Raw genomic sequence first — 26,504 nt, 5'->3', positions numbered from 1 at the left:
CCTGGGCGATCCAGGATGACAGAGGCTGAACGGGCCTGGGCGATCCAGGATGACAGAGGCTGAACGGGCCTGGGCGATCCAGGATGACAGAGGCTGAACGGGCCTGGGCGATCCAGGATGACAGAGGCTGAACGGGCCTGGGCGATCCAGGATGACAGAGGCTGAACGGGCCTGGGCGATCCAGGATGACAGAGGCTGAACGGGCCTGGGCGATCCAGGATGACAGAGGCTGAACGGGCCTGGGCGATCCAGGATGACAGAGGCTGAACGGGCCTGGGCGATCCAGGATGACAGAGGCTGAACGGGCCTGGGCGATCCAGGATGACAGAGGCTGAACGGGCCTGGGCGATCCAGGATGACAGAGGCTGAACGGGCCTGGGCGATCCAGGATGACAGAGGCTGAACGGGCCTGGGCGATCCAGGATGACAGAGGCTGAACGGGCCTGGGCGATCCAGGATGACAGAGGCTGAACGGGCCTGGGCGATCCAGGATGACAGAGGCTGAACGGGCCTGGGCGATCCAGGATGACAGAGGCTGAACGGGCCTGGGCGATCCAGGATGACAGAGGCTGAACGGGCCTGGGCGATCCAGGATGACAGAGGCTGAACGGGCCTGGGCGATCCAGGATGACAGAGGTTGAACGGGCCTGGGCGAACCAGGATGACAGAGGCAGAACAAGCCTGGGAGATCCAGGATGATAGAGACAGAGTGTACCTGGGGGATCCAGGATGACCGAGACGGAACGAGCCTGGGCGATCCATGGAGACTGGCTGAACGGGCAGACTGGATATCAGGCGGTACTGCAGCCCTGTTCATTTTGGAAAAAATTAACAGCACCTAGGAAAAGACAAAAAGCTCATAAAGACAGCCCAGAGCTCGTAATGGCACATAAAACAACCGGAAAACAACAACTCCACCTGAGAAAGGAAGGGGCCCGGTTAGGGGTTATCCCGCCCACCCCCATACATGCGTCAGAGCGGTATAACACGCGGTGCCACACGCATGAGCACTGGAGGGCGGCGCGGGACAGCTGTGCCAGGTACCCGGGCATGAAGGGAGGCACAAAACCGCGAAGCCGTGTAATGTGCCCAGAAGGGTGGCACAAAATAACGGCACTGAACACGTGTGCACAGGAGGGCAGCCTCACACTACTGCGCTATCAATAAGTGCACAGGAGGGCGGGATGACATGCGGTGTGGTGAACCTGTGCACGGGAGAGCGGCATACCAGGTGTCACAGACATGGCATAAGAGGGCAGCACAAGACGGCCGTGCCGTATAAAATGCGGTGCGATGCACATGCCTGCTTGGTAGAACATTTAACACTGGACAGGCAGGTGCACTTACATAACCCCATTCTCTTGAAAAATTGCAATGTCACCCAAACAGCAGTAACCTACCCATCATCATCGCAGAGAAATGCAGAGTCAGCCAGTGCCGCAATCCGGGCAGGGACGCGAATCACAGCAGCCCAGCGGAACGGTCCGCCCCACCTGAAGTGCTGTGGATGCCGGTTCCGCCGAACCCCAGCCGTGGACAGAGAAACATACCGGTTGAGAGGAGGCTCCCCCGCAGCTATACAACACCTATGATATAAGCAGAGTAGACTTTGGAGTGAGGCCCAGGCCCAGGCCCAGGCCATAAAGCTCTTCTACAGGGAAGTCTCCTGGCCGCCCCGGCTGCCCCTACGGTAGGAGAAGTGACAGAGGTCTGCACATGGGGGAGAAGGGAGTTAGCTGACAACCCACCTCAAAGGCATCTTCCCACGTTGCACTATCCCTACAACACATTCTCCAGTGCTGGTATAAGTGCACAAAACATCATGTATAGACTGATGTAATTATTTTAATGCTGTGATATTCACAGGGGCTTGGAAAGGCCTGGCTTGCATTTGCCCATCGTATGTCCTTTCATCCACAGAAGACATTTGTTTCTGCAGTGAGCAGAATATGATGGCGTCTAAAGAACCCTGAAAAGTATATGGATAGTTGCCACACATATTAATGCAATGTGAAAATATAACATGAGATATAGTGATGAAATAATGCAATGCCTGAAGCCATTACAGATTACATAGTGATGGTGGGGGGCTGCGCCCAGCGGGACGGTCCGCCCCACCTGAAGTGCCTTGGAAGCCGGTCCGCCGAACCCCAGCCGCGGACAAGAGAAGCATACCTGATGCGAGGAGGCTCCCCCCGGAGCTGGAGGGGAGAGGACGCCCGGCCGGGAGCCGGCCGAACGCTGCCCCCAGCTGAGGAAGCCTGGAGAGCCGAGACCTACCCGGAAGTGACGCGGCATCGAACCGGAAGTGACGGAACGGACCGAGGAAAGCCTGCCTGAAGCGACCGTCCACAGGGTGAGGTCGCGTGAGAATAAATAGTCAGCAGCCCCGCCCACAAATACAGGCTGTAACCAGCCTTAATACTAGTGCCGGCAATGTGCGGTCCGCAAAATGCGGCAGGCGAGGCTGCACTTGTGTTCTCCCTCGGGGCGCCCCCTCCATCTCACCCTCCCCTGTCTGACCTGATTCGTTCGTCCTCCCCTGTGTCTGACCTGCCTGCTGCCCCCGCCGCTGCCAATAAGAAGAGAGACAGGAGGAGGAGGGGAGGGGCTGTGGCCACTGCGCCACCAATGAAGATAACTGACCTGAAATACAAATACAGGAGGCGGGTGCCGGAATCAAATAGCCGGCACCCGACCTCTGTGACAGGGAGCTGCGATCAGCTGCAGTTGAGTTAACCCTTCAGGTGCGGTACCTGAGGGGTTAACTGCCGCTGATCGCAGCTCCCTGTCACAAAGGTCGGGTGCCGGCTATTTGATTCCGGCACCCGCCTCCTGTATTTGTATAAGAAACGTTGGTGGCACAGTGCGCCCCCCCCCCCAACACCCCAGTATAAGAAACATTGGTGGCTCAGTGGGAAGTGCCAATGAGGGTTAAAAAATAATTAAAAAAATTAACTCACCTCCTCCAGTTGATCGCGTAGCTGCCGGTCTCCTGTTTCTTCAGGACCTGTGGTGACGTCACTGAGCTGATCACATGGTCCATTACCATGGTGATGGATCATGTGATGTATCATGTGATGAGCACAGTGATGTCACCACAGGTCCTTTGACAGGTCCTGAAGAAAGAACAGGAGACGATCAATTGGAGGAGGTGAGTTAATTATTTTTTTATTTTTTAACCCTCATTGGCACTGCCCACTGCGCCACCAATGTTTATTATATTGAGGGGGGACGCACTGCACCACCAATGTTTATTATATTGGGGGGCGCACTGCGCTCATGTTTATTATATTGGGGGGGTGCACTGCGCCAATGTTTATTATATTGGGGGGGGCGCACTGCGCCACCAATGTTTATTATACTGGGGTGTTGGGGGGCGTACTGCGCCACCAATGTTTATTATATTGGGGGGGCCCACTGCGCCACCAATGTTTATTATACTGGGGTGTTGGGGGGGGGGCGCACTGCGCCACCAATGTTTATCATACTGGGGTGTTGGGAGGGGCGCACTGCGCCACCAATGTTTATTATATTGGGGGGGGCGCACTGCGCCACCAATGTTTATTATACTGGGGTGTTGGGGGGAGCGCACTGCACCACCAATGTTTATTATACTGGGGTGTTGGGGGGGGGCGCACTGCGCCACCAATGTTTATTATATTGGGGGGGGCCACTGCGCCACCAATGTTTATTATACTGGGGTGTTGGGGGGGCGCACTGCACCACCAATGTTTATCATGCTGGGGTGTTGGGAGGGGCGCACTGCGCCACCAATGTTTATTATATTGGGGGGGGGCGCACTGCGCACAACGACGGGTTAGGGAAATTTCACAGCAGAGTGCGCATGCGCTGGGAGCCTCGCCGGCGGTTAGGGTAGGGAAAAATTATGGGCCAGTGCACAGGTGCGGTGATCGGATGGATGTTCTCAGCTGGACACCGGCCGACACTGCGCATGCGCTGGGAGCCTCACCAGCGGTTAGGGTAGGGAAAAAGCACTGGCCCGTACGTAATTATTCCCTTCCCTAACCGCTGGTGAGGCTCCCGGTGCATGCGCAGTGTCGGCCAGTGTCCAGCTGAGAACATCCATCCGATCACTGCGCCTGCGCACTGGCCCATAGTTTTTCCCTACCCTAACCGCCGGCGAGGCTCCTGGCGCATGCGCACTCTGCTGTGAAATTTCCCTAACCTGTCGTTGTGCGCCTGCGTGGCGCTGCACACCTCCTCACGTCATGTCCGGTGCGACCAGAAGTGACGAAGGTAGGGAAATCTCACGAAGTAGGGAAGTATAACATTACACCGGCCTTTGGGGTGTGCGGGCTGGTAACTACCATATTTTTCGCTTTATAAGACGCACTTTTTCCCCCCCAAAAGTGGGGGGAAAATGGCAGTGCGTCTTATAAAGCGAACACTGCCATGTTTACTTTGGTCACGCTGATACATCGCAAGCCGCGATGTATCAGAGGGGTGGGAGGAGGGGACGGAGGCTGGCAACACTCGCAGCGGGGCCCGATGCAGTCACTGTACTGTAATACATCGGACCCCGCTCACGGTAATTATCACATGTAAAGTCTATAATCTTCAAGCAGTGTCTCTGCTTTAAACTAGGGCAATCCTCTGTAGTGCAACTCACTATGAAAGCGGCAGGCAGAGCGGCAGCGTAACCTCGCGATTCTCACTCATTCATGGGAAGGAAGTGGGAGGAGCATTAATGAGTGAGAATCGCGAGGTTACGCTGCCGCTCTGCCTGCCGCTTTCATAGTGAGTTGCACTACAGAGGATTGCCCTAGTTTAAAGCAGAGACACTGCTTGAAGATTATAGACTTTACATATGAAAACGGCTTCATTACGCTCTGCTTTCTTCTATACCAGTACTCACTATGAAAGCAGCGGTCCTGCCGGCGCGTGACGTCACTCACTCGGTCATGCTCCTCCCACTTCATTAATGAAGCTGGCAGGAGCGTGACTGACTGAGTGAGTGACGTCACGTGCTGGCCGGACTGCTGCTTTCATAGTGAGTACTGGTATAGAAGAAAGCAGAGCCATTAAAAGATTTTACATATAAAGTCTACTGTGTGCCCTGTGGTGTAATGGGGGTCACTATTCACACAGGTACAATATACTGTGACACATATAATACTGTGACCAGCATAAGATCATCTTATGCTGGTCACAGTATCAGATGTGTCACAGTATATTGTCCCTGTGTGAATAGTGACCCCCATTACATAAGATGCTATATATGATGCTACATCCCCCGTAGTAGTGCGTCACCCACAGGTCCCCCCATAACAGTGCGTCATCCACAGGTCCCCCCATAACAGTGCGTCACCCACAGGTCCCCCCATAACAGTGCGTCACCCACAGGTCCCCCCATAACAGTGCGTCACCCACAGGTCCCCCCATAACAGTGCGTCACCCACAGGTCCCCCCATAACAGTGCATCACCCACAGGTCCCCCCATAACAGTGCGTCATCCACAGACCACCATTAGTTCAAAACCCCTCCAAAAGCACACCTTTTGGTTAAAATTTTTTTTTTCTTATTTTCCTCCTCAAAAATCTAGGTGCGTCTTATCATCAGGTGCGTCTTATAAAGCGAAAAATACGGTACTTGGTTGGATAGTCAGCCAGCCTATGCCATGATGCCAGCAACAAGCAGTGTTTTGGTTTTTTTTGGGGGGGGGGGGCCACAAGGTTAGCTCGCACAGGGCGCCTGAACACCTAAGGCCGGCCCTGGCCATGCGAGCCAGTCCAAGCAGGACCGTGGCAGTCAGGCGGTGCTGGTGAAGGATGGCCAGAGACAGTACTGTCTCTGGGATGCCATCTGCCCATCTCTGCTGTCCACTCCATATACCAGGGTAGGCCTGGTATATGGGCAGCAGAGATGGGCAGAAACTGCAGATGGCATCCCAGAGAGGCATACTGTCTCTCTGTCAGTGTCCCTGGGCTGGTCATCCTTCACCAGCACCCTGACTGCCATGATGCCATCTACTTGGCAGCCTTGGCCTGGCTCTCATGGCACTGGCACAGTGGCACTTCACTAGTTCACTCATATATTACCCCTAACGCCTACCCTCAGCCCATGCCAACATACACACTGTGACTGACCTAATTCACTCAGGGTGTAACATAGTAACATAGTAACATAGTAACATAGTACATAAGGCCGAAAAAAGACATTTGTCCATCCAGTTCGGCCTGTTATCCTGCAAGTTGATCCAGAGGAAGGCAAAAAACCCTGTGAGGTAGAAGCCAATTTTCTCCACTTTAGGGGAATAAAAAATTTCTTCCCGACTCCAATCAGAATAACTCCCTGGATCAACGACCCCTCTCTAGTAGCTATAGCCTGTAATATTATTACGCTCTAGAAACACATCCAGGCCCCTCTTGAATTCCTTTATTGTACTCACCATCACCACCTCCTCAGGCAGAGAGTTCCATAGTCTCACTGCTCTTACCGTAAAGAATCCTCTTCTATGTTTGTGTACAAATCTTCTTTCCTCCAGACGCAGAGGATGTCCCCTCGTCACAGTCACAGTCCTGGGGATAAATAGATGATGGGATAGATCTCTGTACTGACCCCTGATATATTTATACATATTAATTAGATCTCCCCTCAGTCGTCTTTTTTCTAAAGTGAATAACCCTAATTTTGATAATCTTTCAGGGTACTGTAGTTGCCCCATTCCAGTTATTACTTTAGTTGCCCTCCTCTGAACCCTCTCTAGCTCTGCTATGTCTGCCTTGTTTACAGGAGCCCAGAACTGTACACAGTACTCCATGTGTGGTCTGACTAGCGATTTGTAAAGTGGTAGGACTATGTTCATATCACGGGAATCTATGCCCCTTTTGATGCAACCCATTATCTTGTTGGCCTTGGCAGCAGCTGCCTGACACTGGTTTTTGCTGTTTAGTTTGCTGTTTATTAAAATTCCTAGATCCTTTTCCATGTCAGTGTTACCGAGTGTTTTACCATTTAGTATGTACGGGTGACTTGCATTTTTCCTTCCCATGTGCATAACCTTACATTTATCAGTGTTAAACCTCATCTGCCACTTATCTGCCCAAGCCTCCAATCTATCCAGATCCCTCTGTAGTAGTATACTGTCCTCTTCAGTGTAAATTACTTTACACAGTTTAGTGTCATCTGCGAAAATTGATACTTTACTATGCAAGCCTTCTACAAGATCATTAATAAATATATTGAAGAGAATAGGGCCCAATACTGACCCCTGAGGTACCCCACTAGTGACAGTGACCCAATCTGAATGTGTACCGTTAATAACCACCCTCTGTTTTCTATCACTCAGCCAGTTACTTACCCACATACAGATGTTTTCTCCCAGTCCGAGCATTCTCATTTTATATACTAACCTTTTATGCGGTACAGTGTCAAATGCTTTGGAGAAGTCCAGATATACGACATCCATTGATTCGCCGCTGTCAAGTCTAGAACTTACCTCCTCATAGAAACTGATTAAATTAGTTTGACATGACCGATCCCTCACGAAGCCATGCTGATATGGCGTTATTTGCTTATTTCCGTTGAGATGCTCTAATATAGCATCTCTCAGAAAACCTTCAAACAGTTTACCCACAACAGATGTTAAACTTACCGGCCTATAGTTTCCAGGCTCTGTTTTTGGCCCCTTTTTGAATATTGGCACCACATATGCCACGCGCCAATCCTGTGGGACATTCCCTGTCAGTATAGAGTCTGCAAATATCAGAAATAAGGGTCTGGCTATGACATTACTTAATTCCTTTAGGATACGGGGGTGTATGCCATCCGGTCCTGGCGATTTGTCTATTTTAATCTTTTTAAGCCGCTGATGTACTTCTTCCTGGGTCAGACAGGACACTTTTAATGGGGAATTTATTTTTGCATTCTGCATGTCATCTGACAATTTATTTTCCTCAGTGAATACATTGGAGAAAAAAATATTTAACAGCTTTGCTTTCTCCTCGTCGCTCTCTGCGACTCCCCCCTCATTACTCTTTAAAGGGCCAACACCTTCAGCTTTATACTTTTTAACATTTATATAATTGAAGAACATTTTAGGGTTGGTTTTACTCTCTTTGGCAATTAATCTCTCGGTCTCTAGTTTGGCCGCTTTTATTTGTTTTTTACATGTTCTATTTTTTTCCTTATAGTTTTTCAGTGCTTCCGTGCTACCCTCCTGTTTTAGTGTTTTATATGCTTTCTTTTTGTCATTTATTGCTTTCTTTACAGTTCTATTTATCCACATTGGTTTCTTTTTGTTCCTTAACCTTTTATTACCATACAGTAGGTGTTTGTGATATTGTGCTTTTAGCACGACAGCGTCGCGCTGATACTCGGCGACATGGTGCCGAGATCTCGCACTCACTGGAATAGTGACAGCACATCCCAGCAAGCGCGTCATAGAAGCGACGGGAGATCCGACTTGGATTCCCGCCAATTCTACACGTGTGCGGCGTTTGTTATGAATCCTGAGGGGGAAGTCCCCGCCGGATTTTAAATAAAAATCCGGCATGGGTCCCCACCTCAGGAGCATACCGGGCCCTTAGGTCTGTTATGGGTTGTAAGGAGAGCCCCCCCTACGCCGAAAAAAACGGCGTAGGGGGTCCCCCTACAATCCATACCAGACCCGTATCCAAAGCACGCTACCCGGCCAGCCAGGAAGGGAGTGGGGACGAGCGAGCGCCCCCCCCCCCCTCCTGAGCCGTACCAGGCTGCATGCCCTCAACATGGGGGGGTTGGGTGCTCTGGGGCAGGGGGCGGGAGGCTTATGCGGAATGCGGGCGGGGTATGGGGTATGCGGGCGGGAGGCTTATCGGAATATGGGAGCCCCCTTTAATAAGGGGACCCCCAGATACCGGCCCCCCACCCTAAGTGAATGAGTATGGGGTACATCGTACCCCTACCCATTCACCTGCAAGAAAAGTGGTAAAAACACAAATAAACCACACAGTGTATTAAAATATTTTATTTTTCTGCTCCGGAGGCCGCCCCCTGTCTTCTTTATTAGCTCTTTTACCAGGGGGGGCTCTTCTTCTTCCGCTATCCCGACGGGTCTTCACCGCTATCCGGGGGGTCTTCTCAACTCTCCGGGGTTCTCCTTCTGTCTTCGCCGCTCTCCGTTGTTGACTCGGCGCACCCCGGTTCTTCGTCTCGCGAGATCTCGGATTTTAAATAAAAATTTAGCGAGACGAAGAACCGGGGTGCGCCGAGTCAACAACGGAGAGCGGCGAAGACAGAAGGAGAACCCCGGTTCTTCGTCTCGCTAAATTTTTATTTAAAATCCGAGATCTCGCGAGACGAAGAACCGGGGTGCGCCGAGTCAACAACGGAGAGCGGCGAAGACAGAAGGAGAACCCCGGTTCTTCGTCTCGCTAAATTTTTATTTAAAATCCGAGATCTCGCGAGACGAAGAACCGGGGTGCGCCGAGTCAACAACGGAGAGCGGCGAAGACAGAAGGAGAACCCCGGAGAGTTGAGAAGACCCCCCGGATAGCGGAGAAGACCCGTCGGGATAGCGGAAGAAGAAGAGCCCCCCCTGGTAAAAGAGCTAATAAAGAAGACAGGGGGCGGCCTCCGGAGCAGAAAAATAAAATATTTTAATACACTGTGTGGTTTATTTGTGTTTTTACCACTTTTCTTGCAGGTGAATGGGTAGGGGTACGATGTACCCCATACTCATTCACTTAGGGTGGGGGGCCGGTATCTGGGGGCCCCCTTATTAAAGGGGGCTTCCAGATTCCGATAAGCCTCCCGCCCGCATACCCCGACAACCAACGGCCAGGGTTGTCGGGAAGGGGCCCTGTCCTCATCAACATGGGGACAGGGTGCTCTGAGGTGGGGGGGCCGCAGTGCGCCCCCTGCCCCAGAGCACCCAACCCCCCCATGTTGAGGGCATGCAGCCTGGTACGGCTCAGGAGGGGGGGGGGGGGGGCGCTCGCTCGTCCCCACTCCCTTCCTGGCTGGCCGGGTAGCGTGCTTTGGATACGGGTCTGGTATGGATTGTAGGGGGGGCTCTCCTTACAACCCATAACAGACCTAAGGGCCCGGTATGCTCCTGAGGGGGGGACCCATGCCGGATTTTTATTTAAAATCCGGCGGGGACTTCCCCCTCAGAATTCATAACAAACGCCGCACACGTGTAGAATTGGCGGGAATCCAAGTCGGATCTCCCGTCGCTTCTATGACGGCTCTGTCTCCATCGCGGCAAGCCAGCTCGGCGCTGGCTCCCGCGATGGGGCTCGTAGGTGCTCAATCTCGCCGAGAAAGAGAGCGAGATTGACACAAAATCGGGTTCACCTACTGTACGGTATGTACCTCTGACAATGAGTTTTTAGGATGTTTTTAAAGATATCCCATTTTGTGTCTGTATTTGTGAGGACTTTGTCCCAGTTAGTTTGGCCTATGGCCTCTCTTAGTTGGCTAAATTTAGCTTTTTTGAAGTTTGGTATTTTTGTTCCTCCCTGTAGAAACGCTCTTTTGAATGATAATTGGAAGGTTATTACTTTATGGTCACTATTTCCCAGGTGTCCCCCGACCTGCACGTCTGTTGTTCTGTCAGGTCTATTGGTTAATATTAAGTCCAGTATGGCCGTCCCTCTAGTCGGGTCCTGAACCAGTTGGGAGAGGTAATTGTCTTTGGTTATAGCCACGAACCTGTTTCCCTTATGAGATATACAAGTTTCAGTTTCCCAGTCTATATCTGGGTAGTTGAAGTCCCCCATAATAACCACCTCATTATGATTTGCCGCCTCGTCTATCTCGTTTAGTAGTAGATTTTCTGTGGACTCTGGTATATTAGGTGGTTTATAGTAAACTCCTATTAGTAATTTATTGTTGTTTTTAGCTCCATGTATCTCTACCCATAGTGACTCCACATGTTCATGTCCCTTACTTATATATTCTCGGACTGTGGGCTTTAGACAGGACTTTATATAAAGGCAGACCCCTCCCCCTCTCCGGTTTTGACGATCCTTTCTAAACAGACTGTAACCTTGTACATTAACTGCCCAGTCATAGCTATCATCCAGCCATTTCTCAGTTATTCCCACTATGTCATAGTCCTCCTCACACATCACTAATTCCAGTTCACCAGTTTTATTAGTCAGGCTTCTGGCATTAGTATACATACATTTGAGAGGTTTATGTATATTTTTTACCCTACACCTTTCCTTCTGAATTGTTCTAGTCCCTCCTTCCATTCCTCCCCCATTCTTATTACCTTGCCCCCGGTCTCTATCTGCACTATCTTCCCCTCCTATAACGTAATTACCCTCCCCCCCAGTCCCTAGTTTAAACACTCCTCCAACCTTCTAGCCATCTTTCTCCCCAGCACAGCTGCCCCTTCCCCATTGAGGTGCAGCCCGTCCCTACGATAGAGAAAAATCGGCCCAGTTCTCCAGGAACCCAAACCCCTCCATCCTACACCAGTTCTTGAGCCACTTGTTAATCTCCCTAATCTCCCATTGCCTTTCTTGTGTGGCTCGTGGTACAGGCAGTATTTCGGAAAATACTACCTTAGAGGTCCTTGCCCTCAGCTTTTGACCTAAATCCCTGAAATCATTTTTAAGGACTCTCCACCTACCTCTAACTTTGTCATTGGTTCCGATATGGACCATGACCGCTGGATCGTCTCCAGCCCCTCCCAGTAATCTGTCAACCCGATCCGCGATGTGTCGAACTCTAGCGCCAGGAAGACAGCACACTGTTCGGCGATCACGGTCTTTGTGACAGATTTCCCTATCTGTTCCCCTAATAATGGAGTCTCCCACTACCAGCACCTGTCTGGCCTGCCCTGCTCTCCTGGTTCCCTGCTTACTGGAGCTGACATTCCCCTGACTGGCAGAGGAAGTGTCTGGCTGCAGCAGTGCCGTCCCCGGACTGACATCCCCCTCATCTGCCAAACGTGCAAACTTGTTGGGGTGTGTCAGATCAGGGCTAGCCTCCCTGGCACTCTTCCCTCTACCCCTCTTTCTAACTTTTACCCAGCTAGCTACCTCACTTTCCTCAGCCTCCTCTCTGTCACCCTCCCCCTCATCTACCCCAAAGAGTGCTTGCTCGGTGAGAAGCAAACTCTTTTGCAAATTATCAATGCCTCTCAGTGTTGCAACTTGCCCATTTAGAGACTCGATCTGCGATTCCAAACGGGTAATTTGCTCACATCTAGAACAAAGATATACACCCTCGAACGGCTGTTCCAGGACTGCATACATCATGCAAGATGTGCACTGGACTGCGTTGTAAATTGTGCAACACATACTAAATGGGGATTACAACAGTAAAAAAGTAAAACAGTATAAATGATTTAGATTTAGACCCTGTCTGCTGTAGTTGAAGGACCACGTAAAATTAAGCCAACAACACACCTTAGTTTCCAAACTCCTTTTCTTAAACTCCTTATTTTTTAACTCCACTTAATAAGAAGCCACTTAGTAGAGCAAGCCTCAGAAAGAGCAGGCTCTGAAGAGTATAAGTGGCTCAATTTATAGCACCTGGTTGCCCCAGGCACTCGCCTTAATTAAGCAGAGAAAAAAAAAAAAAAACGATTTTAAATGCAAGTACAAAAATACAAACACTTAACTTTCAATGATCTCTGCTGCAATCCACACTCAGCCACCTGCAATCACTCCCACAAAACCACACACAGCTCTAGAACTCCTTATTTTTTAACTCCACTTAATAAGAAGCCACTTAGTAGAGCAAGCCTCAGAAAGAGCAGGCTCTGAAGAGTATAAGTGGCTCAATTTATAGCACCTGGTTGCCCCAGGCACTCGCCTTAATTAACCACCTCCGGACCGCTGTACGCACAGACGCGTCCTGGAGGTGGTTGTTTCATTCCGAGTGGACGCGCCGGCGCGTCTTCTCGCGAGACGCGAGATTTCGGTCACAGCCGGCCCGCGCATGCGCATCGCGGGCCGGCAAAAGTTCGAGGAGAGTTGCATCAGCAACCTGCCAGCCAATGATCGTCGCTGGCAGGTTGCTGATTTTTAAAAAATCGAATCACAAACCAGATAACAGATCATATTAGTAAATATGATCTGTTATATGGCTTCTCTGCTCCTGTGCTGGTCCTTTTCGTCGGTTGGATCCAGCACAGGAGCAGACTTCACAGTGAGTACACCAAACAGCACACCTTAGCCCCAGATCACCCCCTTGCACCCCAATTAACCCTTTGATCACCCCTTTGATCGCCCCTGTCAATCACTAGTGAAAGGAAAAAAAGTGATCAGTGTAAACTGTCACTTTTTTTTTTTCACTGGTATTGGCTGTTAGGTTTTAGGGATAGTTTAGGCCCCTTGGTTAGGTAGTTAGCGTCAGTTAGCGCCCACCCCACCGCACCGCAGTCACTTTTATTCGCTGATTAGCGTATCGCTAATCAGCATTTGTACTTTTATAGTATCTGTAAGTGATCAAAACTGATCACGGTCAGATCTATAATAGTATTAGTGTCACTTTAGTTCGCCCTCCACCCAAAACGCAGTGTTTGCCCGATCAGGCCTGATCGGTCGCCCACACGTGCGTTCACCCACGCCCGCCCCACCGCAGTGACAAAAAATTATTATTTTTTGATCACTGCACATTCACTTTACACGCACTGCGGCGATAAAAAAATCAGTTTTGATATTTTTTATCAACCGCAGCGGCCTCCGGTACTTCGCTAGCCTCCCCTTTGTAAGACAGGTTTGCTTTTTTTCTTGTGTAGTCTCAGGGAATACCCCTAAATTTAGTAGTCCAAAATGTCAAACAGGGGGTATTCTTCTGAAGAGGCCTACAGGATTCTGACCCAGTCGGATGAGGAGTGGGAACCCTCATCTGACGAATCTAGCGGGTCAGAATATGAACCTGTAGAAAGCAGTGGCTCTCTGACCCAAAGTTCGGACGAGGAGGTTGAGGTCCCTGGCAGCACCAGGCGTACCCGGCCCCGTGTCGCTAGACCACAGGTTACGCAGGATCCGCTTCAAGAGCAGCAGAGTGGGGCTGTCGCTGCCGGATCACGTGGTGAGGCATACACCAGCAGCGCAGCCCTTCCTGGACCTAGTACCAGCACTGCCGTACAACCTGGTGAAGTAGCGAGCACCAGAAGGGCAGTTGAAGCTGGTACGGTGGCACGTGCAGTAGTTACCCCGTCGCAGCCACCGCGCAGACAGGCCCGTAGACCCCCTAGAGTCCCTGAGGTGCTGGCAAACCCTGATTGGCAGTCACCAACTTCAGCCGCACCTGTAGTTCCCCCTTTCACCGCCCAGTCTGGAGTTCGGGTTGAGACGGCTCAAATCGCTTCGGCCCTGGGATTTTTTGAGCTGTTCTTGACTGCGGAGCTCTTGGACTTAGTCGTGGCAGAGACCAACCAATATGCCACACAATTTATAACCGCAAACCCGGAAAGCTATTATGCCCAGCCTTTCCGGTGGAAACCAGTCCAAGTTTCCGAACTTAAAATTTTTCTGGGCCTTCTCCTCAACATGGGCCTGACAAAAAAGCATGAATTGCGGTCATATTGGTCCACGAACCCAATTCATCACATGCCCATGTTCTCTGCTGCTATGTCCAGGACACGATTTGAGACCATCCTGCGTTTTCTGCATTTTAGCGACAACACCACCTCCCGTCCCAGAGGCCACCCAGCTTTTGACCGGCTCCACAAAATTCGGCCCCTCATAGACCATTTCAACCAGAAATTTGCAGATTTGTATACCCCTGAGCAAAACATCTGCGTAGACGAGTCCCTAATACATTTTACCGGGCGCCTTGGCTTCAAACAATACATCCCAAGCAAGCGTGCCCGGTATGGGGTCAAATTGTATAAGCTCTGTGAAAGGGCCACAGGCTATACCCACAAATTTCGGATCTATGAGGGAAAAGATCAGACCCTGGAGCCGGTCGGTTGCCCTGACTACCTGGGGAGCAGTGGGAAGACAGTTTGGGACTTGGTGTCACCCTTATTCGGCAAGGGGTACCATCTTTATGTGGACAATTTTTACACAAGTGTGGCCCTCTTTAGGCATTTGTTTCTAGAACGGATTTGCGCCTGTGGCACCGCGCGAACTAGTCGCGTGGGCTTCCCCCAACGGCTTGTAACCACCCGTCTTGCAAGGGGGGAGAGGGCTGCCTTGTGTAACGAAGAACTGCTCGCGGTGAAATGGAGAGACAAGTGTGACGTTTACATGCTCTCCTCCATTCACGCAGACACGACAATCCAAATTGAAAGGGCAACCCGTGTCATTGAAAAGCCCCTCTCAGTCCACGACTATAATGCGCTCATGGGAGGGGTGGACTTCAATGACCAGATGTTGGCTCCCTATTTAGTTTCCCGCAGAACCAGACGCTGGTATAAGAAGGTGTCTGTATATTTAATTCAATTGGCGCTGTACAATAGTTTTGTTCTCTACAGTAAGGCTGGGAGAACAGGATCCTTCCTCAAATTCCAGGAAGAGATCATCGCGAACCTCCTTTACCCAGGAGGTTCCGTGGCCCCATCCACCAGTGTAGTTAGCCGTCTACACGAGCGACATTTCCCCAGTGTCGTTGCTGGTACCTCAACCCAACCGCCACCCCGAAAAAAATGTCGTGTCTGTAGCAGGAGTGGAATAAGGCGTGACACCCGCTATTTCTGTCCTGACTGCCCTGACCACCCTGCCCTATGCTTAGGTGAGTGTTTCCGGAAGTACCACACACAGGTACACCTAGCATAGGGATTGCATCTCACAGAACAGGCACACAGGGCTATTAGGGCCCTTTTACTCACAGCTGCTGCAAACCTCTCCTTTCACCTGGGATAAAGTGCATAACGTACTTCGCCACATCTTTGGGCGATTTGCGCTTTGCACATTGTCCCATGGGGAAGGAGAGGTTTGTTCTATAAAGGTAAAAAAAACTAAACAAAAAAAAAATTACCGGTAAGTAAAAAAGTTACAAAAGTTAAAAAAAGTTAATATGTTCTGTTCTAAAGTTAATAAAGTTATTGCTTTGCGGCCTGGTTTTTTCTTTTTTGTTTTGTTTTTTTTTACCTTTCAGGTGGACCAACCGATCGACTAGCTGCAGCACTGATGTGCATTCGGACAGAAGCATTGTGCTGCTGTCAGATTACACGCAAGTCGGTGTATGCGGCGCTGCAAGACGAGATTTCTCCTCTGCAGTAAAAGATACGTTTGCCGAGGCATATGAGCTGAGGAGGTGGCGGTGTTCATATACTTTGGCAAACACTTTGTATATATAAAAAAAAAAATCCCGGCAATGATTTATTCATCCACATCGATTGATGTGAATGGAGAAATCGGGTTTGCCAGGGCATACGAGCTAAGTGGGCATGGATGTTGGGCGGAGCTCCTATGTCCTGGCAGACGCCTTTCCCCTCCTTTTTCTTTTTTTGGCAGAGATTTTTTCATCCACATTGATTGATGCGAATGAAGAAATCTGTGCCGTTCATTTTTTTCTTTCAGCCCAGAGGCTGAACGGAAAAAAAAAATCTCATTACCCGTATGCTCAATATAAGGAGAATAGCAGAAACTCCTAATGCTGGGCATACATGTAATGATTGCGGAGACCCTCAAATGCCAGGGCAGTACAAACACCCCACAAATAACACCATTTTGGAAAGAAGACACCCCAAGGTATTCGCTGAGGGGCATATTGAGTCCATGAAAGATTGAAATTTTTGTCCCAAGTTAGCGGAAAGGGAGACTTTGTGAGAAAAAAAATAAAAAAATCAATTTCCGCTAACTTGTGCCAAAATTTTTTTTTTTCTATGAACTCGCCATGCCCCTCATTGAATACCTTGGGGTGTCTTCTTTCCAAAATGGGGTCACATGTGGGGTATTTATACTGCCCTGGCATTTTAGGGGCCCCAAAGCGTGAGAAGAAGTCTGGTATCCAAATGTCTAAAAATGCCCTCCTAAAAGGAATTTGGGCCCCTTTGCCCACCTAGGCTGCAAAAAAGTGTCACACATGTGGTATCTCCGTATTCAGTAGAAGTTGGTGAATGTGTTTTGGGGTGTCATTTTACATATACCCATGCTGGGTGAGATAAATATCTTGGTCAAATGCCAACTTTGTATAAAAAAATGGGAAAAGTTGTCTTTTGCCAAGATATTTCTCTCACCCAGCATGGGTATATGTAAAATGACACCACAAAACACATTCCTCAACTTCTCCCGAGTACGGCGATACCAGATGTGTGACACTTTTTTGCAGCCTAGGTGGGCAAAGGGGCCCACATTCCAAAGAGCACCTTTCGGATTTCACAGGTCATTTACCTACTTACCACACATTAGGGCCCCTGGAAAATGCCAGGGCAGTATAACTACCCCACAAGTGACCCTATTTTGGAAAGAAGACACCCCAAGGTATTCCGTGAGGGGCATGGCGAGTTCCTAGAATTTTTTATTTTTTGTCACAAGTTAGTGGAAAATTATGATTTTTTTCTTTTTTTTTTTTTTACATACAAAGTCTCATATTCCACTAACTTGTGACAAAAAATAAAAACTTCCATGAACTCGCCATGCCCATCAGTGAATACCTTGGGGTGTCTTCTTTCCAAAATGGGGTCACTTGTGGGGTAGTTATACTGCCCTGGCATTCTAGGGGCCCAAATGTGTGGTAAGGAGTTTGAAATCAAATTCTGTAAAAAATGACGAGTGAAATCCGAAAGGTGCTCTTTGGAATATGGGCCCCTTTGCCCACCTAGGCTGCAAAAAAGTGTCACACATCTGGTATCTCCGTACTCAGTAGAAGTTGGGGAATGTGTTTTGGGGTGTCATTTTACATATACCCATGCTGGGTGAGAGAAATATCTTGGCAAAAGACAACTTTTCCCATTTTTTTATACAAAGTTGGCATTTGACCAAGATATTTCTCTCACCCAGCATGGGTATATGTAAAAAGACACCCCAAAACACATTCCCCAACTTCTACTGAATACGGAGATACCAGATGTGTGACACTTTTTTGCAGCCTAGGTGGGCAAAGGGGCCCATATTCCAAAGAGCACCTTTCGGATTTTACTCGTCATTTTTTACAGAATTTGATTTCAAACTCCTTACCACACATTTGGGCCCCTAGAATACCAGGGCAGTAGAACTACCCCACAAGTGACCCCATTTTGGAAAGAAGAGACCCCAAGGTATTCGCTGATGGGCATAGTGAGTTCATAGAACTTTTTATTTTTTGTCACAAGTTAGTGGAATATGAGACTTTGTAATAAAAAAAAAAAAAAAAAAAAAAAATCATCATTTTCCGCTAACTTGTGACAAAAAATAAAAAGTTCTATGAACTCACTATGCCCATCAGTGAATACCTTAGGGTGTGTACTTTCCGAAATGGGGTCATTTGTGGGGTGTTTGTACTGTCTGGCCATTGTAGAACCTCAGGAAACATGACAGGTGCTCAGAAAGTCAGAGCTGCTTCAAAAAGCGGAAATTCACATTTTTGTACCATAGTTTGTAAACGCTATAACTTTTACCCAAACCATTTTTTTTTTACCCAAACATTTTTTTTTTATCAAAGACATGTAGGACAATAAATTTAGAGCAAAATTTATATATGGATCTTGTTTTTTTTGCAAAATTTTACAACTGAAAGTGAAAAATGTCATTTTTTTGCAAAAAAATCGTTAAATTTCGATTAATAACAAAAAAAGTAAAAATGTCAGCAGCAATGAAATACCACCAAATGAAAGCTCTATTAGTGAGAAGAAAAGGAGGCAAAATTCATTTGGGTGGTAAGTTGCATGACCGAGCAATAAATGGTGAAAGTAGTGTAGGTCAGAAGTGTAAAAAGTGGCCTGGTCTTTCAGGGTGTTTAAGCACTGGGGGCTGAGGTGGTTAAGCAGAGAAAAAAAAAAAAAACGATTTTAAATGCAAGTACAAAAATACAAACACTTAACTTTCAATGATCTCTGCTGCAATCCACACTCAGCCACCTGCAATCACTCCCACAAAACCACACACAGCTCTAGAACTCCTTATTTTTTAACTCCACTTAATAAGAAGCCACTTAGTAGAGCAAGCCTCAGAAAGAGCAGGCTCTGAAGAGTATAAGTGGCTCAATTTATAGCACCTGGTTGCCCCAGGCACTCGCCTTAATTAAGCAGAGAAAGAAAAAAAAAACGATTTTAAATGCAAGTACAAAAATACAAACACTTAACTTTCAATGATCTCTGCTGCAATCCACACTCAGCCACCTGCAATCACTCCCACAAAACCACACACAGCTCTAGAACTCCTTATTTTTTAACTCCACTTAATAAGAAGCCACTTAGTAGAGCAAGCCTCAGAAAGAGCAGGCTCTGAAGAGTATAAGTGGCTCAATTTATAGCACCTGGTTGCCCCAGGCACTCGCCTTAATTAAGCAGAGAAAAAAAAAAAAAACGATTTTAAATGCAAGTACAAAAATACAAACACTTAACTTTCAATGATCTCTGCTGCAATCCACACTCAGCCACCTGCAATCACTCCCACAAAACCACACACAGCTCTAGAACTCCTTATTTTTTAACTCCACTTAATAAGAAGCCACTTAGTAGAGCAAGCCTCAGAAAGAGCAGGCTCTGAAGAGTATAAGTGGCTCAATTTATAGCACCTGGTTGCCCCAGGCACTCGCCTTAATTAAGCAGAGAAAAAAAAAAAAAAAACGATTTTAAATGCAAGTACAAAAATACAAACACTTAACTTTCAATGATCTCTGCTGCAATCCACACTCAGCCACCTGCAATCACTCCCACAAAACCACACACAGCTCTAGAACTCCTTATTTTTTAACTCCACTTAATAAGAAGCCACTTAGTAGAGCAAGCCTCAGAAAGAGCAGGCTCTGAAGAGTATAAGTGGCTCAATTTATAGCACCTGGTTGCCCCAGGCACTCGCCTTAATTAAGCAGAGAAAAAAAAAAAAAAAAAAACGATTTTAAATGCAAGTACAAAAATACAAACACTTAACTTTCAATGATCTCTGCTGCAATCCACACTCAGCCACCTGCAATCACTCCCACAAAACCACACACAGCTCTAGAACTCCTTATTTTTTAACTCCACTTAATAAGAAGCCACTTAGTAGAGCAAGCCTCAGAAAGAGCAGGCTCTGAAGAGTATAAGTGGCTCAATTTATAGCACCTGGTTGCCCCAGGCACTCGCCTTAATTAAGCAGAAAAAAAAAAAAAAAAAAAACGATTTTAAATGCAAGTACAAAAATACAAACACTTAACTTTCAATGATCTCTGCTGCAATCCACACTCAGCCACCTGCAATCACTCCCACAAAACCACACACAGCTCTAGAACTCCTTATTTTTTAACTCCACTTAATAAGAAGCCACTTAGTAGAGCAAGCCTCAGAAAGAGCAGGCTCTGAAGAGTATAAGTGGCTCAATTTATAGCACCTGGTTGCCCCAGGCACTCGCCTTAATTAAGGGTGGGACTGGGAATGACACTGACTGCAGTGTCACGTACTCTGTCAGGGTTGCTTTCAGGCTGCCTGTCTGGACTCTGGATAAACTCTCTGACCTGACCGCTACAAGTACTGAAGCAGGGACAGTGCGGCCGCCATCTTCTGCTTCTATCTTCTTGCTCTGGCTCCTGGCTCCGCACTGTCTTTCCTGCCTGGAAGGTGGGCGGAGCCTATCAGTGTGATCGTACTGCGCCCCTCCTCCTCACTCTGCTGTGTGAAGAAAAAAACACAGCATCAGCCATTTAAGATTTTGTTGTTGCAGCGGACAGCGCCCCCCTGCAGTGTGGCGCCCGGGGCAACGGCCCCCCCGGCCCCCCCCCCCCACGCTACGCCCCTGGGCAAATCATGCCAAGTCTAAATGTGCCATGCTGATAGACTCATACCCAAAAAGACTGAGTGCTGTAATAAAATAAAATCAAAAGGTGCTTCAACAAAGTATTAGTTTAAGGGTGTGCTCATTTTTTTTACATCACAGAAACCTGACATTTTAACAGGGGTGTGTAGACTTTTTATATCCACTGTATATATATCCTATGTGGCAGTAGATAGGAGAGGTTAACACACTTTTAAAAGTGCTGGATTGGGAATGGCCCCTGCAGGTTTATTCTGACCTTCCCATTAGACCTCAGTGTGCACTATTTTGACCCCTGGAGCAACATATTGTACACAGTAAAATGCACTTGACCTGTGGGGAATGTACTGGAGATTAATTGCAGAATAACAGACTCAGCACAAATCTATCCAGCATACATAGACCACAGCTACAAATGTATAATTCTGTCCGGATAGAAGTAATATAAATTTGAAAAATGGAGAAGACATTTGGACTAAGGGGTGATAAATAGCAAAAAGTAATGTTACGCCTGGACACCTACTACATTCTTACTGTTAATTTTTTTCTCAATTGCTTCTTATTTGAAGCATAAAATTCATGGAACATTATACCTTCTGTATTACATATTGTTCATATTTTACATTTTTGTATGCATTTTCATCTGGAATTCTGCATCATTGATACACTGTAGAAGGCAAAGCTGCACAGCATATACAATATGATACCTGAGAAATGACAATTCTAGTATCATACTATGCTGAGACCAATTTGCAGCTTGGCATGCCACAATGTGGATACTTACCATGGATACTTACAATTGTACATCAAAACAATATACCAGCATATTTACATGGTTAATTTCACCTTAGACATTTTGGTATATCCACAACATATTCCAGAAATGTCTGATAGATGTGGGTGCCACCTCTATGACTTACACCCACCTCTAGAACAGGTGTCCCGTGACCCCGATTTTGACTGGTGAGTCAACTGCCAGCTGCCAGCCGTACATTAAAATATAAGGGTGGTCATGCATATGCCCAGCTTTCTCCATTTACTTCTATGGGAGTTACAGCAACTAAAGAAATAGCATGAAAGTCTCTATCCAAGATTCCAACATAAGTAAATAGATAGAGTTGTGGATAGAGATTAGCGATTCGATTCTGCTCTACCTGAATTGAAAGTGCTTCCATTGGCCTGAAAACTTGTGCATGACACTCTGAGGTCTTCTAGGACTTTTTTTTTGTCAAACCTCTCACTTTTTAAATCTTTTATAAAAATGTTCTTTCTCTCTTCCTCTCCAAAATTTATTGATGAATGAATCTGTCAAAAAAATAGATTCAGGTCTACCCAAATCAAAAGTGCTCCAATTGGCCTAAAAATTGGTATATGATATTCAGAGGTCTCCTATGACTCTGTCTCTTTCCCCTTTTTTTAAGCTCTTCAACCCAATGACACTGACATATATTGCTATGGGTAAATGCATGGTTGAAGGTGCTAACAAAGAGCCTGTTTAAAAACACACTGGGCCGTCAGATTTGTCATGTTTTTTTAAATTAAAACCAGTCCAAAAGTTGTCCTTTATTGGGGGTTATCAGTGTTATTGCTGATAACAGTGTTATCAGAAAGAAACAGTGGCTTGTTCTGAACAAGCAGTACGAAAATTGTGACTCAATGGGAGCAGATGTCTGCCTGTGTTTATATAAACACACATAGTAGTATCAAAAGAAGAAGAAGTCTTTTTTTCTGAATAAGTGGTCAAAAGATGATTCCTTAATGGAAGCATATGCCTGCCTGTGTTCATACATACACTAGTATCAAAAGTAGAAGTGGCTTGTTCTGAAGTGTAACTGTCATGTTCTTTTTTCTAATGTGTAGGGACAGAGATAGGAAACATTTTCTATGGTTTATTTAGAGTTGTACATTTATAGTGGAAAACACCCAGAAACATTCCTTAGCAGCGCTCTCTTAAATGAGCGTTGCTAAGACATATCCATCTCCCTAATAAAGTATAATGCAGCACTGACTGGGACAGATGGGCTGGGCTGAGAGCTGCTGGGTTACTTCCCTCACTGCTCCCTCAAATGCATTGACAATAGCGAGTGCTTACTGCTCGCTGACATGTATCTCCTGATCTAAACAAGCATCCAAAAATTCTCTTTTTTTTTAAGCAACAGCATTACAATGTGGATGTGGAAGGGTTAAGCTGTGTAGGGATAATAGTGGCACCAATAGTAGTGGCAGCAGTAGCAGCACAGACAAGGCAGAAAATGTGCGGCTGTGTAGGGGTAGTAATATTAGTAAAAAGGAAGTAGATGAGGGGTTGTGTTGAGGTAATGGTAGTGCCAGTAGCAGCTGGGGCAACATCATAAGCAACCATACAGGACAGAATGTGATGGCAGGCAGACAGCGGCAGTAGCATGTTCAGGCTGGCATGCAGATTTGCATCACCCTGATGGGGCACATAAAAAAAAAACTGTGCCATTATTTTCATTAGACTGAACTGATTGAAAAGACAGCAGGAGGTGGCTGACTCAGCAGGGGGTAGAGCCAAGTGGGCAGGCATCTGCCCACCAAAAGCTGTGGCAAACTGTCTACACAGTATATCCTGGTAATAAAGAAATGTGGCCCTTCCAGGAACAGGAAAACATTCCATTTTGCATCTATAGTGAGGGTCTAAATGCATGATTATCCAGTATTCGTTACATTGCTTGATGGCAAGGATATACCTGTCATTACCTAAGCAAGTAAGCATACAGCTTGACATGTTCACCAGTGTCCCTGAGACCTAGTTCTTTCCAGCTCCATCCCCCACTGCAGTGATTGATCATCATGGCCAGTATTATCATCTTCACCAGACTCATCATCGTGCACCATCAACTCTTCTACCTCCTGCTTCTCCTCCTTCTCCTCCAGTGGTAGCTCCTCATTCTCCACTTCCTTTTCCCCCTCCATTGGAATTTGCCAGTCCCCAACAACTACAGAGCGGCCAGCAAGATATGGGACTTGTTCTTCTTCAAATCAATTCAACAGATTTTTAGTTGCAGAAATTTCTGCAACTATATCTGCAGCATGCGGAGGCACCCTTAGTGTACTGAAAACTAAAAGTCTGGGCGTTGTTTTGCACGATTTATGAGAAGCGAATGATGAAAAGTTCATTTGGCAGAATAAGTTTTGTGAACTTCGTGACAAATCCAATTAATTTAGAATCAATTTTTACAGTCAACTTATTTATTAGATTTTATAAATTATATGAACTGTGTGCAAATTGATATTAGCATCAGTTACATCTTGTCAATAGACTGGAGGTATGCAGGTGAAACATGGGCGATCTGAAATTGTATGTTTCCCTATAGATTATCACTGCATTTCTGGAAAAAAAAAGGTTTACATACAGTTAAGAAAACAAAGAAGTAGTCATTTAACCTCATGAACATGACCGTATGTATTTTTTGGTCCAGAAAATTGACAAAAATATGACGATTTCTATATTTTTGCACGACAGACATGCAGACATACGGATGCAGACAGCACATAGTGTGTTATCCGCATTTTTTTGCGGCCCCATTGAAATGAATGGGTCCGCATGCAAAGCGCTAGGTCGAAAATAAGTTGCTTAATCATGCTCTCCTGCTGTCCAACTAGCATACGTGTATGAAGAGAGGTTTTGCAGTGCTTTGTGCAGCCACCATGATTTCAAAATGAACATTTAATTAAAGGTATTGAAATTTTACTTTTGGGGTGTCGGTATTTTCTTTCAAATTAGCTATTTTTACATTCCGTCATAATACAAGTCTATGGGCAGCATAACGGATCCGTCCTGGTTTCCGTTATGCAGGACTGGACTCCTGCATAATGGATCCGTTATGCTGCCCATAGATTTGTATTATGAAGGATCACAACGGAATGCCTCTTAAAGGCTTCCGTTTTGACTTCCGTCTTATGGATTCCGTTATTTTCCGTTATAACCATGTTATAACGAAAAGCCATAACGGAATACATAACGCTGATGTGAACCCCCCCTTAGTGGTCGCTATATGTAGCCAGTTTTTAATATACTGTATGAAGGGGAGGCAGAGGATTTAGAGAAATAAATATATCACCAGTTCGCAATAATGCTATGCAGCAGGTCCGAAAAGTGATGTGGGTTCAATCACGTTATAAACAGGTACAATATATAGGGTTCGGACCGCGCTTCTGGTCCAGGTCAGTATGCAAGTTCTTTAATCCTTCTCACTTCCTCGTTTGCAGAGAGAGCCTGAGGGCTGCAAATACCCCTCAAGTAGATATCCTGCAACCAATGGAATTATAATAGTGTAAATCCGTATGTAACAATAACCTGCATTGCACTGATTGTACTCACACACTGCGTATCACACAAGGCGTAAATGTAATCTCTCCGTGGTAGGTTGCTCTTATTCTGTCGAAACAGCCACGTTTCCATACAATCTGGTTCAGTCCCCACACGGACTCAAATGGTATATACCACAGACAAATCTGTATTTCTTTTCTTCAGATTCCTGGAAGTATTCTGTGGACAAGAATGGCTTCTGCAATAGTGAAGCTCCGTAATACTTCTTTAAAACTTTTTATTTGTCCATACTCACAAGACAACTTTCTTAAAACAGCTTTTAAAACACATAAAATTCCCAGCGTCTGCTGCTTCTGCCCGACCCGGGTTTCACTCCTAGAGCTTCGTCAGGGGCACACTTGTTTTCTCCCTCCCCCACCTTCTTATTCCTTCCTTGCAACTAATCAGGAATCAGGTGTGTTCTTCCACAGTATTTTCCTATCCTGCTATTAACCCTATACTGGACTCTCCTCATCCCCAGGGGAAAGAAGACGCATGTAGTTACGTCCCCATTCACATGAGCATGCTTTTTAGTATAACGTTTTTTCACTAATTCAATACAGCCTGCAGGTCAAAATCTACATTTAGACCTCCCGGCTGTAGTGTACCTAATTCGTATATCCACTTGTTTTCCTGCCTATTGATTTTTTCCAAAAGACTGCCTCCCCTCCAATGGTTTTGTACGGATTCCACTCCCATAAACTTTAGACCCTCTGGGTTTTTTTGGTGGTATTTTTTATAATGGGCCGATACTCCATGACTTTCAAGACCTTTTTTTATATTTCTTATGTGTTCCTGTATGCGGACTTTTAGAGGTCTAATAGTCCGTCCAACATACTGGAGGCCACAAGGGCACTCCAGTACATATACAACCCCTTTACTATGACAAGTCATCTCACCTACTACTTCTAATTTTTTATCTTTATTGGTGCTTTTGATTAGCGTACTCTTTTGTAATTTTTCTGTTCTTTTTCTGTTCTTGCATGGAATGCAAAAACCACACCAATTAAAGCTATTTTTCGTTTTTTTATTTTTATATTTACTTTCAGAACGATTGGCGCTGTGTACCAATTTATTTTTTAGGTTGGGAGCCTTTTTATAGATGACTGTCGGTTGCTCAGGAATAACACGTCCCAAAATTGGGTCATTTTTTAAAATCGACCAGTTTTTTCTGATTGCGTTTTTCAGTTCACCAGAACACTGTGTGAACTGGGTTATAAATGAAAAGCGAAAATCCATGGTCTTCTCTATTTTTTTAGGTTTACTATTGGGAGTTTTCTCTTGCTGTTCTGTTATATCTTTTATACACCTCTCCAGGTCTTCATTTTTATAGCCCTTTTCAACAAAGCGCTCCTTTATTACATTGCTCTGTTTTTTAAAAA

This window comes from Bufo bufo, chromosome 2 (genome assembly GCF_905171765.1).
Source record: "Bufo bufo chromosome 2, aBufBuf1.1, whole genome shotgun sequence".
NCBI lineage: Eukaryota > Metazoa > Chordata > Amphibia > Anura > Bufonidae > Bufo > Bufo bufo.
The sequence above is the reverse complement of the archived record's forward strand: the minus strand, read 5'-3'. Positions refer to the sequence as shown.